At 44.4% G+C, this 16,078-nt stretch overlaps 1 long non-coding RNA gene across 1 annotated transcript; it reads left to right on the plus strand.

Moving 5' to 3' along the window:
- The first annotated feature begins 1,444 nt into the window (after positions 1-1,444).
- Positions 1,445-3,929, plus strand: LOC307224770. The gene is made up of 2 exons (XR_013842743.1): positions 1,445-2,124; positions 3,806-3,929. It is a non-coding gene; the product is annotated as an uncharacterized lncRNA (long non-coding RNA).
- Positions 3,930-16,078: the final 12,149 nt, after the last annotated feature.

The raw sequence follows: 16,078 nt of genomic DNA on the forward strand, positions 1-16,078 counted from the left end.
GGGAGGCCCCATTAGCTAAAGTGGTACCTCAGGTTAAGAAAAGTTTCAGGTTAAAAACAGGCCTCCGGAACAAATTAAGTTCTTAACCTGAGGTACCACTGTACACACTTTGATTAAGGATACTGGAGTTCTTTTTTTTACTGAGAAATCTAGAAATATTAAAGTGTGAATGTGACAAACAGGCATTCAGCAGTGAGTATATCCTATAGGTATACAGCTATGCCTGTCAGAGAACTGGTGCTTGTGGGACCAACTGGGCATGCTCCATCTAAGTGGGAAACCTGGGTGAGTTGCTGCACTATGTGAGAGATGGCTCTCTAGGAAGTAGGAAGTAAAATGTCTTGTTTGACACTCCTAAAGCTAGTATGCATGAGGAGCTAATGAACTAGCCCAGGGCGGGAAATGTTGTGCAGAAGGGGGTGATCTGTGTGCATATGCTTGCACAACACCAGTAGCCAGTCTTTAGAGAACTGTCCGTGTATTCAGTGAATGCATGAGGGGAGAAAAGGACTCCATGCGCTAGTCATGTGTCTGTGATGTGGCCACCAGGGAGCCCAGCCAGCAGGTGTGTGAGCAGTGGGGGAAAGATGGCTACCAGACACAATCTCACTTTCCCCGCACTTGCACATTTATCGACCACATGTACACCATACATTTAAAACACTATGATACCACTATAAACAGCCTTGGCTTCCCTCAGAGAATTCTGGGAGCTGCAGTTTTTTAAGGATGCTGAGAGTCCTTAGGAGACTTTCAGGGGAGCTAAAATTCCCTATGAAGGAGGATGGATTGTTAACTACCTTGGGAACGACAGTTGGATCTCCTTGGGCCAGTCACTGTCTCTCAGCCTGTCTCACAGAGTTGTTGTGAGGAGAAAAAGCTACCCGGAACTCCTCGGAGGAAGGGTAAATATAAAGGCAACAATAAATAAAACCATCACCATTTTATAAAAATTTAAAACATATGATCAACATTTGCCAGTAATCCCAGTGCCTTTGTATTTGTTGGCCAGAAGGTGGGAAGGCGGTAGCACTGTCAGTTTGACTTAGCCATTGGATAGAACAGGTGTAATCAACGTGATTCCCTTCAGATGTTGCTGGACTCCAACTCCCATCATTCCTCGCCCCCTGGCCATGCTGGCTGGGATGGTGGGACTTAGAGTCCTCCAACATCTGGAGAACACTGTCTTGGATACCTGTTGGGATTGAATGTGGTCTGTACATGTTGCTTTATATCTCTGAATAAAAGATTAAAAGGCGACATAAATAGAAAGGGTATAGAATATTCCTGTTCCTCCTGTGGCTACAGGCTGGTGAGCAAAAGTGCCAACTCCTAGGGGCCCAGCTCTTTAGGGCCCCCCAATAAGCTCTTTAGGGCACCCCCAATGTTAAAGACTCCTTCTCCTCCTCCTGTCACAGAAGGGAAGGAGAGGGAAGCAGCCCCTGGCCATTGGTGGTGGCAGGAGAAGGAGGCTGAACACCAGAGAGGAGGAGCCACCAGCCATTGATGCCACGCTGCCGCCACGGTCAGCTCTGCCCCCTGGTTCCTCCTGACATTGCATTGTGATGTCACACAAGCATCATTGCCCCCCCATCTTCCTCGCAAGTTGGCGCCTCTGCTGGTAAGGAGGTCTGCTACCAACCACTAAAGGAAACTGGGCCAATCTCTTTGCTCACGATAGTTATAACAAAAAGATCTGTGCTCACCAGCTTAGACACTTGGAATCTGCTGAGCAGCATGAGGACATTAATTTTTAAAGTGACATAATTCATGGTGGGGGAAAATAGGCCACTGGATGCAACAGCGTGCCTGACGCAGTGGCAACTTCCAGGCACAAAGGAAACGCTGTGTTTCCTGTCTTGACAAATCCACTCCTCTCATTCAGAAAGCCAAGCAGAGCTGACTTTTAGACAGAACGTCTCCTGCTGAAATCATAGACTGCTCCAGGCTTTAAAGGCATAAAAGCTGTTTTGTTGAGCGAGAGAAAAGAGATTCACTGATTCCTGAGCTGGATACACTTGTCAATGTAAATGACTCTCGTAGCACCCAGGCGGAAGCTGGTTCCATTTGAGAGGAGATGGGAAGTCGGCGAGAGATCAATTTACAGCACAGATAGAGGAGACGGTAAATCAAAGGTGTCCGCAGGGATCAGATTTTTCCCAGAAAATATTTCTTCTTTATTGATGAGTGTTTGACCCGTGCGATGCACACTGATAGCCTTTGCAACCCTGGCTTGGGATACTTCCGTTTGCGATTACGTTTCATGTGAACAAGCCTGTTGCATTAGCATTTTTCTTGAAAACCACTAGAGCTGCTGAAAGGATCCTCTGGGCCTAGTGTATACCATTTGTATTCAGATCCCTCTGGCTGTCTGGGTAATCTTCGACCATATCAGAGCCCATGGGCTTGGAAGTTACCCCTTCCCCTTAGTGTCTCTTCTGTTATCTCAAAAACAATGGGAATTGCAGAATACGTAGGCTTGGATCCCGACTATATTATCAGTGGGACTTAAGAGACTTAAGGAATGATGACTTATATTGTGCACTTGTTCTTGCTGTAGGTCAGCCCAGATAGCTCAATTGGTTAGAGCATGGTGCTGATAACGCCAAGTTTGCAGGTTCGATCCCCATATAGGACAGCTACATATTCCTGCACTGTCGGGGGATGGACTAGATCAGTGTTTCCCAACGTCCCCAAGCTAGCAGTACCAATTGCCAGGGATGATGGGAATTGTACTCCAAAAACTGCTGGAGATTTAAGTTTGGAAAACACTGGAGTAGATGATTCTGAGGGTCCCTTCTAACTCTATGATTCTGTGAGTTTGATTAACTTTCAGTCTATGGAACCAAGCCAGAGCTTTTTGGCTGTGTCCAGAACTGGACCAGCACAGAATGATTAAATGCACCTCTTATTCAGAAGCATCAGCTGGTGCCTGGTGCAGAAAGAGCTTCTTCTGGTTGCATGTTGAAAGGAGCCTCGTCATGGCCTTCCTGTTATCATCTTAAAAGTGAAAAAAGGTCTGAAGGAAACAGTGTCTGTAGCAACAGAACTTGTTAAGCAGTTCGCTTATGGCAAAGAGGGGACACCTGTGCCCCTCCAAATGTTGTTGGACTCCATCTCCGATTAGCCCCAACCAGCAGGACCTATAGCCACGGATGATGAGAGCTGTAGTCACAGTCTAACAAGAAAGAATGGCCACAGTTTCTTTCAGTGAGCACTAGACCAGTGTTTCCCAACCTTGTGCCTCCAGCTGTTTTTGGACTACAATTCCCATCATCCCTTGCCACTGGTCTTGCTAGTCAGGGATGATGGGAGTTGTAGTTCAAAAACAGCTGGAGGCACAAGGTTGGGAAACACTGCGTGACTAGACCATTCCCCACCCATTTCCTTTACATTAATACTGCTCCCTCCATGAAAACCATCTGCTGACCAGGATTGTACACCTGATAGTTATTCAGAACACCGGCCCTTGATAAACTGTTCTGTGTAACTTGAAAACTTGCCAAAGCATTGCCAGTAAAAAAACCAACCCAAAACCTTAGCATATTTTGTGTACAATGCAACTATCGTCCCTTCTGCCTAGATCAAGCCATGAACCTACTGTCTTAAATGGGATAGTTTGATAATGACATTTAAGCAAGTTTTAAATTGGTGTAGTGCCTGTTTTCCTTTAAGGAATCTGTTGCCAGCCTGCACTGTTTGCTTGGAAATAGTTCTAGCTGCTTGCTGCACAAAGGCAGGTTGTGGGTTACAAGCCAGTGGATTCTAAAATTAACAGAGGTTTTTTGTTTGTTTGTTTTTATAGAACAGCATTCAAGTACCTTAAAAACATCAAGAGCATTTGCGTCTTAAAAACGCCAATATAGAGGCTATCTAATTAAAAAGAGTCCATGTGTGCTTCATGCATATTTAAAAGATTTACTGGAAAATACTGGTAGCCTTTTCGTTTCCTTTTTTGTTAATGAAATGCTTCCAAACCTTGCCGTGTGATCCTATCTTTCTATTGCTTCCTTTGATGACCCGTAATATAGTAAAGCCAGTCAGTTCATACAGGACATTAATCTCTGTTACAAAAGGCCCGCAACTGGCGCCCCATCAAAGCCCCTCTAACTTCCTGTGCACCAGAGTTTTAAGTACACACAGGCCAGGTACTCCTTCATGTTCACTCCACTTCCTGAACAGAAGCATTTCCTTTGGAGACTGACAGCCTCTTCCATTCATCAGCTTTCCCCCATTAATTTAAGTCCAAGTTCCTACAGCTTCCCGGCCGCTTCAAACTCAACAGGGTGATTCACATGAGTCTCAAGGAATTAGAATTCAGACTAGAAAGATCTACTTCATGGGTGGCCTTCAAAGTCTACATAAGGTACCTTATCCACTAACCCCTTCCTGTTCTGGGGTCTGTCCTCATGGACAAGCACAGGGGGGCAGCTGCTCCTTCTTACCACGATGAACCATAAGCCCTGGCTTTCTTTTAAACACACACCGTAAGTTTACTAGAACCTGATCTATATGGCAAAATAACGCTCTGTCAGCACCAGATCTCTCAGAAAAGGTAGACCTGTTCTCTGATGCCAATGTCTGCCTGTCTGCCTGTTTGTTTACTTTGCCCCACCTAACCCCCATGGAAAAATCCTTGCAGATGCTCTCCTGTCTGCCTTCCACCATCACTTATTGGGTGCTCCGCTACAAATTACAGGCAGGCTGCCCAGCCCCTGCTCCTGTCTGTGAGTCTTGCATACACACCTTCAGTTCTGGGTATCTGGCTAGTCTCAGTTTTACTCCCAGTAGCACACTTCTAAATAAAGTTTGTTCCTTCTAACCCAGTCTCTGTGGATCATTTATAAACTTGCAAACACTTCCCAAGATGGACCCTAGTTTAAAACTTGCCACTGTCATTAGCTTAGTAGTTGGTCTTCTATAATCAGTTGTTCTCTCTCTTCTTCAGCCTCTCATTGCACTACAGGGATAATAAGGGAGGCCTCCCTCCCAGTGGTGTAGCATGGGTTGCCGGTGCCCGGGGCCGCACAGAAGCGGGAGAGGGAGGGAGTATGCATGCACATTCAACGGCCTAACGGCGTCTGCATCACCTAGGGGGTCGCAGCCGCAGAGATAATAAAAGAAGAGTCGTTCTGTCGTCTGGAGAGGTTGCTTCATGGTTCGCATGGAGAAGCTGTTTTCAGTGGAGCCCAGCAATGGACGCACACAGCTGTATTGAGGCAGCACAGGGTGTTGATATTTTGCACCCCCTAACAATTTTGTGCTTGGGGCAACTGCCCTGTGCCCCCCCCCCCATGCTACACCACTGCTCCCTCCTATAGGAACTTCTCTTTTTCAACATTTAACAAAGGCATTCATTGTGAGAAAGGCAGTATACACACTCTCTCTCTCTCTCTTCCTTGTTTCTCTTTTCCAGCTGTTACGGCAAAATCTGGGTGCGAGGCTGCTCTGCCACCCAGCTCATCGGACTAAGTCCGTGGGTCCCTGCGGAGGAAAATGAGCTCAGCCGGAGACAGGAGCAAACAGCAGAAGATCCAAGTTTATTGCGCAACAGGTTCAAGATGAGGTTGAACTCCGAGAATGGGGCGACATAAACTTTTAAAAGTTCCCTCCAAGTCCCAGAATACAGTGCAGAAAACGTCACGAATACATCACAAGAGGTGGGGTTACACAGATCAGCACTTCAGGAAGGTGGGTGGGGGTTTACACAGATCATCACTTCAGTAAGGTAGGGGTCGCGCAGATCAGCACTTCAGTAAGGTACGGGTTGCATAGATCAGCACTTCAGTAAGGTAGGGGTCGCGCAGATCAGCACTTCAGTAAGGTAGGGGTTGCATAGATCAGCACTTCAGTAAGGTAGGGGTTGCACAGAGTAAAGAGATATGCATAAACGTTTCCTGAGTACAGGTGATGGCAAGACAATGGCACAGATATGCATCGCCCGTTACCTAGCAAGCCCGTTACCGGAGGAAGGGCTTGACTGGACCATCTGACAGGATTAGGGTCTTGACACCTTGAGGGATTATGGAGGACTGGGGAGGGGTGATGGAGTCCTAGAGAAATTGAGCAAATATATTGTAGCGAAGAAGGTGAAGAAGACATGCCCCCCCCCTTCCGTAACACCAGCTGACAGACAATGTTCTGCCTCTGGGAACATGCTCAGTCCTCATTGGGCTGTGTGGTGTTGATGGCATTACCCCTTAGAATTTAAAAAGAAAGGAGTTTTTGTATTTTTGCAAATATTAGGGTTCCCTTGACTATGATGGTACATCTCTTAGTGGCTCTGTTATGCCACCATTTCTCTCAAGATGCACCACCGGAGGGTTTTGTTAAATAAAGGAAGTAATACTGGCCTTCCTTATAGGATTGTTGTTAGGTTTACTTAATTAATGTGTGAGAACTGCTTTGAACACTCAAGAGCCCTTTTTTGATGCTATGCAGTATTATTAATAGTGATAATGTTTGGTATTGGTATAAGGCTCTAGTGTGTTCAGAGAGTCTTATTACAGTACTTTATAATTATACAGCGTTAAAACAATATAGATTATACCGGTACTGGTATCTTGAGAGTCAGAATTGCTCTCCTTTTGAAGTTCTCCTCAGACTATGTTCTTTGGTTTACGGCTGGAAGGTTCTCTCTATAACAACATGATTTGAGCATTGTCAAAAATGCCAAAATAAAAATAAACCTTGTGAATTCTTTTTAAAGCACCGTAACGGAAAGAGGTGTGAAAACAAGCCAACGCTATTTTGACCCCCTTTTGTTTTTGAACATGATCCTTTTTCGTGTGAACAATATTTAATAAAGCTAAAATTCATTATGTTTAAATTTCAATAAATGCTTGTTGGCGGGGGAGTTGTGCTAAAGAAGCCCTGTTTTCCGTCTTGTTCTAAAAACCCTTCTCGCAGCCGCTTTGCCACAGTCTTAATATGGCAGCACAAAAGAATTAAAACAATATAATAATAGGAATCAGGGAGGATTCTTCAAACGCCTTGCAGCAAATGTAGGAGCATTTGATTTCTCCCCTCCTCCTTCCCTGCCTGGCAGTTTGCTAGTCGGTGGCCCCTTCCCCTCTGTGCTTTGTTCCCACTGCCTTTCCACAGGACTGAAATAGAGATGCAAAACCTGCATAACAAAAAAACTTCCCTTGAACCATCCTGCATTGGCAATAAAGTGTGTGAGCTGTCAAGTTACATACATAGATCACAGCCGAGCAGATATTAGCAAGGAACAAGGAGAGAGAATGTGCTGCTTTTAGCAGCTGTGTTTTTAGAAAGGGCCCCAGCCGGTCATAAAAACATTTGACTTGATTTGCCCCACCTCCCTGTATTTGGGGTGGGCTGTTGGAACAACAACACAAATGACAATAGCTATTGTCTGCCTCTCGATCTGGGATGCTATCGCTTCTCTTGGTCTATCAAAGCAATTTGCACCTTTGCCCAGGGTCTGCCTGAACTTCTTGTCTGATAGAGATGTCTGGGTTTCCACGGCAATAAGAGAAGAAACCTGCCAATCACTGTGCAGCACAATTTATTATTATTATTATTATTTGGGGCAATGAATTTCCTCTTTCACAGTTCTCTGGAAAGATGCTGAGGTGGGAAGACAAGGGTTCCAAGTGCAAAAGCAACTGCTTCCCCTGTACCAAAAGTCATAAGGTACACACTTTGCATTTTAATCATTTTTTTTTAAAGAAAAAGAAAAAAATACAACCCAAATCATTTTTCTCTTGGGGTTTGTTTGTTTGTTGGCTCTCTATGCTGCCCTCAGGCTTCAGTTGCCTTTTCCCATGCTAATTGTGAAAACCAAAAAGAGAACTGAAATTCTAGATTGCAAAATAAAACTGCAAATATTTTGGGACACTTTGGAGAAGAAATAACAAGGCAAACAAGAAGCCTTAACAAGCTTCGGGTTAGGATATCTGAAAGACAGCCTCTTCCCTATGAAGATGCCAATATGTTGAGATTATATTCTTGGGACTGCCAGGGGCATATTTGTTTTTTTGAGAGAGTGCCATGAACACCACCCCGTCCGGTCACTTAGGTAATATTAATCTGAGCCTTGGGAAGTACAGAGTTGAAAGAGGGAGTGGGAAAGAGTGTCACTTTTCCAACTTCCTCCTTCAGCTCCATGTCATGACCAAGAGGGTATGAGGCAGGGTTTAGAAGCTTTGTGGGCACAGACACCACATGGACAAACAGTGTCGTATTCCAAGTTGTTATTGTCTGTCCTACCACCAAAATAAGTGGTGAGAGCCAGTGTGCTGTGGTGGTTAAGAGCGGTGGACTCGTAATCTGGTGAACCGGGTTTGCGTCTCCGCTCCTCCACATGCAGCTGCTGGGTGACCTTGGGCCAGTCACACTTCTCTGATGTCTCTCAGCCTCAGTGGGGGAGGAAGGGAAAGGAGAATGGTAGCCGCTTTGAGACTCCTCCGGGTAGTGATAAAGCGGGATATCAAATCCAAACTCTTCTTCTTCTTCTTCTTCTTGGTGGTAATGCAGGACAGGGCCTTTTCTGTGGTAGTGCCCTGAAATGGAATTCCCTGCCCTTCATTGCTTCTCAGCAGGCACCAAAAGCATTTATATTTTGCCTGGCTTTTATTTGTTTTTAATGTGACATTCAACGTTCTTGCATTGCTTTTTGGGGTGTGTGCATCTGTTACTGTATTTACATTTCTGCTTGTATTTTCTTTTCTATTTTTGTAAAAAAAACCATTTGGGCACCTTCGTTGGGTCTGAAAGGCAATATCAAAATAAATTTATTTTCAGAGGCAAATAAGAATGCCGACCATAAAATGCTTCCTGGCAGATGTTTTTGAGAAAGAGGGATCTTTGGCTGTTCACTACATTGTTCTGTATATGTCGTGTCTCTTTTCCCACTCCACCCTGTTATTTGTAGGCCCAGAGGGAATTGCTGGCATTTGGAAACAAATCTGCACTTTGATGAAGCAAGTAATGGTCTAGGATAAAAAAAACCTGATGCTGCAGTACACCTTATGGCCTGTAAGCTTGAGAACATAAGGGCCACTAAAATTCTATTAAATTCAAGAGAAACCAAGGGAGTGGCAACACTTTGCGGAGCGCCCTGGCTCCCACCAAGTTTGGTGAGAGCCAAGGTGTGGCGATGACGCCAAAAGTGGGGCTCAGCGCAGGGAGGGCAGGAGGTCGCCATTCCTGTTTTGCCTCAGGTAGTGAAACAAGATGGGTCACACCTGGGTGGTGGAATAGAATGGCATGGCTGCAGTTTGGAACAGGTCGCATTATATATTGCAACTCCAGTTCCCTTTTTGACTTCATTATTACAGCAATGTAGAAGCAGTCACCCACTGATGATTGACTGCCAGAAGGGATATGTCACGCACAACGCAGGGCCATTTAACTGTTTGTTGCAATCACTTCTCTGAGTTGGAATTAGAACTGCTGAAATCGGTGAGGTCCTATAGATTTCAGGGGGGTCTCCTTTAAGAATAACTAAAACCATGAGATAAGGACAACTGTGACTTCAAAGAAGAACGGGAACTTTTCACAAATTACTTAAAAAGACAACAAAATGAATTGGACTCCTTGGCAGGTTTTGAATAAACAAACACAAATTTATTGATTGACAACATGGTAGATAGATAATGTAAGGATTTGTATAATTTTATAACATGCAGAGAATAATATGTGCTGAGTAATCAGAGAGAGGAGCTGAGGGAAGTCTCTGGGGGAGGGGAGGGAGGGTTTGGGGGGTGGGAAAAAAGGGGGGAAATAATGAATATGATATGTTTTGATATGTTGTTATGTTGAAATTGCTAATAAAAACATTTGTATAAAAAAAAGAATAACTAAAACCACAGTCCTAACTCCACTTCTATGGGTGTAAGCTCCATCAAAGTCAATGTGATTTACTTCTGAGTAGACAGCATTTAGGATTGCACTGTAGGTTTGGATCCAATCCTCGATGTATAGAAGCAGTTGGAGGCGGGGGTGGGGGGAGCCAGAAATGTAAGTGTTCCAGAAGAACCATGTTTGAAAGTGCTTCATTGTTTTAAAAGCTGAATTAAATTGGGCGTGTACCATGGGTGAGTCGTTCTGCAGTGCTGCTGCAGCTTTTGGCATTTGACAATTCCGTAATGTGGCCACACTGCAAGCACAAATTACCGGTACTTAGCTACAACTTCTGGGCCACTAAAAGTAAGGACAAGCCACTTAGGTGCAGCACAGTTTACGCATTAATCTTTCAGTAAGCGCCTGCTATTATTAGCAGAAAACGATTTATTCTGGCTATCGAGCTACCATAAGAAGAAACCTACACTGCACTTGATAAGGTAATGTTAATTAATGGGATCTTACAGGCAGAGAGAGGACAGGGGAGAAGGGAAGTAGCTATTTCCCTGCTTCCTTACGAATTCACCTGTCAGTTCTTGGCATGTTCACAAACATTCAGTGCTCAAATTACAGGGGTGAGGCAGAGGGCCCCTGGCCTCCTCATCTTTTGGGATAGCTTCCTGGCTACTGTTCTGAGAAGGCTACAAGGGGAATGCTTGAGGTAAAACTGGGGAAAGTAAGGGATGGGGCTCATTCAGGGCCTTCTTATCCCCCCCCCCACGCACACACATTTGCACTGGTAGTTTACAATGTAGGTAATGCAACAGAAAAAGGTAAGGGAGGATCATGCAAATTCTAGGTACATAATATTGCAGGATAAGGTTATAAAGTAATGGAGGTGCAGAAGGTGGTTGCAAGAGGGAATGGAGTCTCAGCTGAGCCAACAAAGGGGACTTTCAGCTGTCTCCTTTTTCTCCTTAAGGCAGTCACGTGGCTGCAGATGGGGGAAAACCTGGAAAGTGAGGAACAAAAAGGTACTCAGGTTCCCAGCAAGGCCGATGGAGGAGTCTTGTGATCTCGCCTCTCCATCTGATATAGCCAGGTGGAACGCTGCGGCGTGTGTGGGGTGGAAGGCCCAGTGTGGAAATAATGGACCAGTCCCTGAAGAGACATCTCAGGGGCCAAAGGATAGACTGCTCCTCCCAGCGTGGTGTAGTGGTTAAGGGTGGTGGACTCGTAATCTGGTGAACCGGGTTCGCTTCCCCGCTCCTCCACATGCAGCTGCTGGGTGACCTTGGGCCAGTCACACTTCTCTGAAGTCTCTCAGCCTCACTCACCTCAGAGTTTGTTGTAGGGGAGGAAGGGAAAGGAGATTGTTGGCCGCTTTGAGACTCCTTAAGGGAGTGAAAGGCGGAATATCAAGTCCAAGCTCCTCCTCCTCCTCCTCCTCCTCCTCCTCCTCTTCTTCTTCTTCTCGGCCCGCATAATGCGAACCACATTCGCAAACCTCTGTGTTGTGGGCACCGGACATCCCTCGCGCCTGCTGCTTTGCGTGACAGCAAAATGGGGCAATCTGGGGAAGTTTTTGGACTGGCTGAATATAAAGCCCTCTTGTTCCCCTCAATAGCCCCCACCTCCAACAGGAGGCATAATACAACCAGCCCATATGCTTTTTTCCCCCTCCCACTGAGATGACTTGAAAGGAAAATCCAAAACAACTTGGCTAGGTGAGGTGGAAAAGCAGAAAAAGACTGCCTCCGGCACTATCTTTTGCCCTGCTAGTATGAGCCCAGCGGGACTCTGAATTTGGCAGTTCCCCCAACTTGGATTCCTCCTCCCTGCCCCACACCCCTGCTTTGGTAGAAATGTTCTGCCAGGCTTCAGTGATAATTTTGGAATTTTTCATTCTGGGTTTGCACCAATGTATTCTGCTGCATACACACTATACATTCAAAGCACATTTTACTTCCCTAGAAAATCCTGGGAACTGCAGTTTGCTAAGTGTGCTGAGAATTTTAGTTTTGTGAGAGAGGTAAACTACCATTCCCAGGATTCGGCAGGTATGTGTGTGTGTGTGTGTGTGTTTCGATGCTACCTCTCATAGATTAAGACATTGGAAGTTTTGCTCTAACTTAAGTTTTCAAATTGGGCCTCCCATTTGTTTTACAGATATGACCTCTTCTTCCTTTTAGTAAAAATGATTCTTCTATTCTCCCCCCGCCCGCTCGCCATTTCATTTTCTCGTGCGTAATCAAAACGTTGCACTCAATGAGATGAAGTCACCGTATTTTCAAGAATGTCTCTGTGGAGGCTGCATGTGGGAAGATAATTTCTTTCTGTACACCGAGTATTTGCTAACTGTTTGTGCAGCAAGGGGGCACGAATGTGAGGCTTACACTTTCTTCCAACGTTGTGTGGGTGAATCTTGAATCACTTCAGCTTTTTATTTTCGTAAGGGTTGCGTGGGAGGACAAGCATGAGTCAGTATTTTTCTCTATGATGTAAAGATTGCGCGGCCAGTTTTGGAAAGGCTTCTTGCTGCAATCTAAAGAATCCTTTCATCCATAGCTTTCCCTTCTTGGTGCAGCGAAGCCTCCAGCTTTGGAACAGAAAATGGAATGTGTGAACACCTACATATTTACTAATAATTTCCCAAATGGCTGTAATGTCTCATTCTAAAGATGTGCGGAGTTACCGGTAGTTCCAATCTGAGTTCCAATTCGATGCTGGTGGTATTATTATTACTGTTACGTCACTGCATTTATTTGTCACTACAAAAATGTCTCAAAACGACAATGATAAAAGCATACATGATACAAAATTTAAAATGCATCAAAAAGATAAAAGAACGTTAACCGACTAAAAGTGCTCATTCTGCAATAACTTAAACAGATGGACACCAACACAGATTTGGGTATCATCATATGCTATCAGACCCTCCAAGTGTCCCTATTTTCCAGGGACATTCCTGATTTAAGGAAGCTGTCCCAGTTTCCGATTGTCCCGCTTTTCCTTAGGATGCCCCTATTTTCACTGGAGAAATGTTGGAGGGTATGCCCTATGACCCCAACTAAGAGCCAGGAATGTCTTTGCCTGGCACCTAAACATTGATAATGGTGATGCCAGGCACATCTCTTTGGCAAAATCAATACGTAATCAATGAGCCACTCCTGAAATGACCCGTTCTAGTGTTGTTACCTTCCACACTTCCTTTAGAAGGGCACAAGATGATTACTGGATGATCAATGCAGGGTCCAGGTAGGTTCATGAAGGGAGAGGCAGTCCCTTAAGGTATTGGGGCCTTATGAAGCTTTTTAGGTCAAAACCAGCACTGGTTGTATAGATATGATGAGATTGTTTATTTTTGGTTGTATTCTGTAATTTACTGGGGTTTTCTGCCCATCACTTGCTTGCACTTGTGAAACCTCTGGGTAATGGCTTTTGAAAGTGCAGCTAAAATTACCCATTACAGGGAGATGTGCTGACATCACTGACTTGTATCTCCCCATCTAGAGGGTCTTAATCTCAGGACCGTGGGTTTGATCCCCGTGTTGGACGAAAAGATTATTGCATTGCAGGGGGCTGGTGACCCTCTTAGTCCCTTCCAACTCTGCAGTTCTATGATCTATCTGCTTCTCTTTCGTATCATGGAGTTGAAAATGAGGGTATCCACTTACACATCACCAAATAAGAGGGCATGCAGCTTCAACAGCAGCAGCAGCAACAACAAAGAAGAAAGGGGACACAGATTTGCATATGCTAATTTATATATAGGTAAAGGTAAAGCGACCCCTGACCATCAGGTCCAGTCATGGCCGACTCTGGGGTTGCGGCACTCATCTCGCTTTACTGGCTGAGGGAGCCGGCGTACAGCTTCCGGGTCATGTGGCCAGAATGACTAAACCGCTTCTGGCAAACCAGAGCAGCACACACAAACGCCGTTTACCTTCCCGCCGGAGTGGTACCTATTTATCTACTTGCACTTTGACGTGCTTTTGAACTGTTAGGTTGGCAGGAGCAGGGACCGAGCAACGGGAGCTCACCCCGTCACGGGGATTCGAACCACTGACCTTCCGATCGGCAAGTCCTAGGCTCTGTGGTTTAACCCACAGCGCCACCCGCGTCCCATAATTTATATATACCTAGGTGCAAATTCATAAATAAAACTAATGACCGTGTTTTAAATAGAAATGCATCTCACCATAGTGACCAGGTGTTCTGAGTGTGTTTGCAATGCTACTGCTTTTCCTCTGCAAAGTAAGACACATGACCACCCTTTTCAAAATATCATTAGTATTTCCCCAACTACAACCACTCTGCTTCAATGGTCTACCTGTGATGTGGGAGGTGATTCTTTTCAAAGTGTAGTTTGGGTCTAAGCAAGGTTAGGCTGCCATCCTAAACACACTTACTTGGGAGTAAGCCACGCTGAACTCAATACTTCTGAGTAGGAGTGGGAGAGAAATTCAATTCAATTTGCAATTATGGGTGAACCTAACTAATTTGCCCTTTCCAAAACAATACACAAACAATCATAACACAGCTACCCCTCCGAACTCAAACGTCTCTGAATTTCTGTAGCCAAGCAATGTGTACAAAAATGCTTATACTGGGGTAAATTGTGTATTAACATTCATAGGTGACTGAAACTAGCGTTAAAAGACCAATTACATAAAGTGCTTTCCAAAAATGTGTATATTGGGCAAAATTGTTTGCCATAATAATGTGCGTACTATTCTAGGAAAAGTTCGCACTAAAATGCTGCTGAATTTTCACGAGAACTTTAAAACAAAAATCACAAAACTGATGTGGAAAGGTGGAGAACTTAAGATTGGGAAAATAAGAAGCTGGAATTTACACGTTTGCACACCCCTGCTTCTAAGTAAACATGCCTAGGATTGTGCTGTAAAGCAGCTTGAGATATAGTATGGGTTTTGTTTTTCCTCCCATTCAAGGAAGTAAAGCCAAAAAATGCCAGCTGAGTGCATATCTTTGGATACTAGCCAATATGTTTAAGACCTAGAAAAGAGCCACATGACAATGAATTAAATGTGTGCAAAATATACAGTGTGAAACCCTCAACCCCACCGGCATTAATCCCTGCCAAATGCCAGCCCACACAGGAAATTTTTTACAATGCTTCCTGGAGATGTTCAGTCTCTATGGAAAAGGAGCTATAGGGTTGCAGTGTAGCCAGGAATGCTTCTCTAGGCGTGCACAGTGTTGCAGCTAGAATGAGGGCAACTGCTTTGAGAAACATTATGCTGCAAAAGCAGTATTAAGGTTTTCTGAACCACCCTGGTATTACTCAGATGAATATATAAAATGAATATATGCTCAGGCAAATATGTGTGTGTGTGTGTAGAAATATTGTTAAATAGCTATAGGACTTTACAATACAGTCTTACCTTGACTCCCGAACGCCTTGGGAGTTGAACGTTCTGGGTCCCAAATGACTGAAAACTGGAAGTGAGTGTTCCGGTTTTCGAACGTTCTTTTGGAAGCTGAACGTCCGATGGGGCTTCCGCGGCTTCCGATTGGCTGCAGGAGCTTCCTGCAGCCAATCAGAAGCTGCGCTTTGGAAGTAAAACGTTTCGGAAGTCGAACGGACTTCTGGAACAGATTCTGTTCGACTTCCGAGATACGACTGTAGTATGTAAAGGAAGAGGCTTTTATGTAGCATTCTTTGAATAATGGATTTGTATTTGAGAAAGTGGTACGTATGATACACAATGAGAGAGAAGGTGATAGACCTTTGTTTACTGGTTTTGTACACAAAGCAAACAGCATGGTACACTAAAAGACTGGCCATAGCAACAGATCACAGGAATACATTCTCGCTTAAGTGTGAGAAGGAGCCAATGTCCCAGTGTGACCTTGGCAGCAGTCTTGGAAGGGGAAGATTCGAGGAAGCAGATGCCATTTCCTAATAATTAGGGGTTGAATTTTGAATTTTTCCTGCAAAGCTATATCAGCTTGCAAAAATATTTTGCTGCCAAGAAGAGTTTCCTATGAGTAATCAATACATTTAAGGACTGGAATATCAGATTTTATTATTATTAATTAAATTTATAAATTACTAACTGCCCTTTATCTATAGATCATGGGGCAGTTTACAACATAATAATACAAAATGAAAACACAAAATACATAACATATATATCCATAACTAATTAGCAGCCTTGTATCTGGCATTGCTCAGGAATTCTAACCCTCTGCCCCTGCAAAATCAGTGTTTTGAAAGGTTAAATTCACCATCTTGATTCAA

Source organism: Podarcis cretensis (assembly GCF_951804945.1).
Source record: "Podarcis cretensis genome assembly, chromosome: 10".
Lineage (NCBI taxonomy): Eukaryota > Metazoa > Chordata > Lepidosauria > Squamata > Lacertidae > Podarcis > Podarcis cretensis.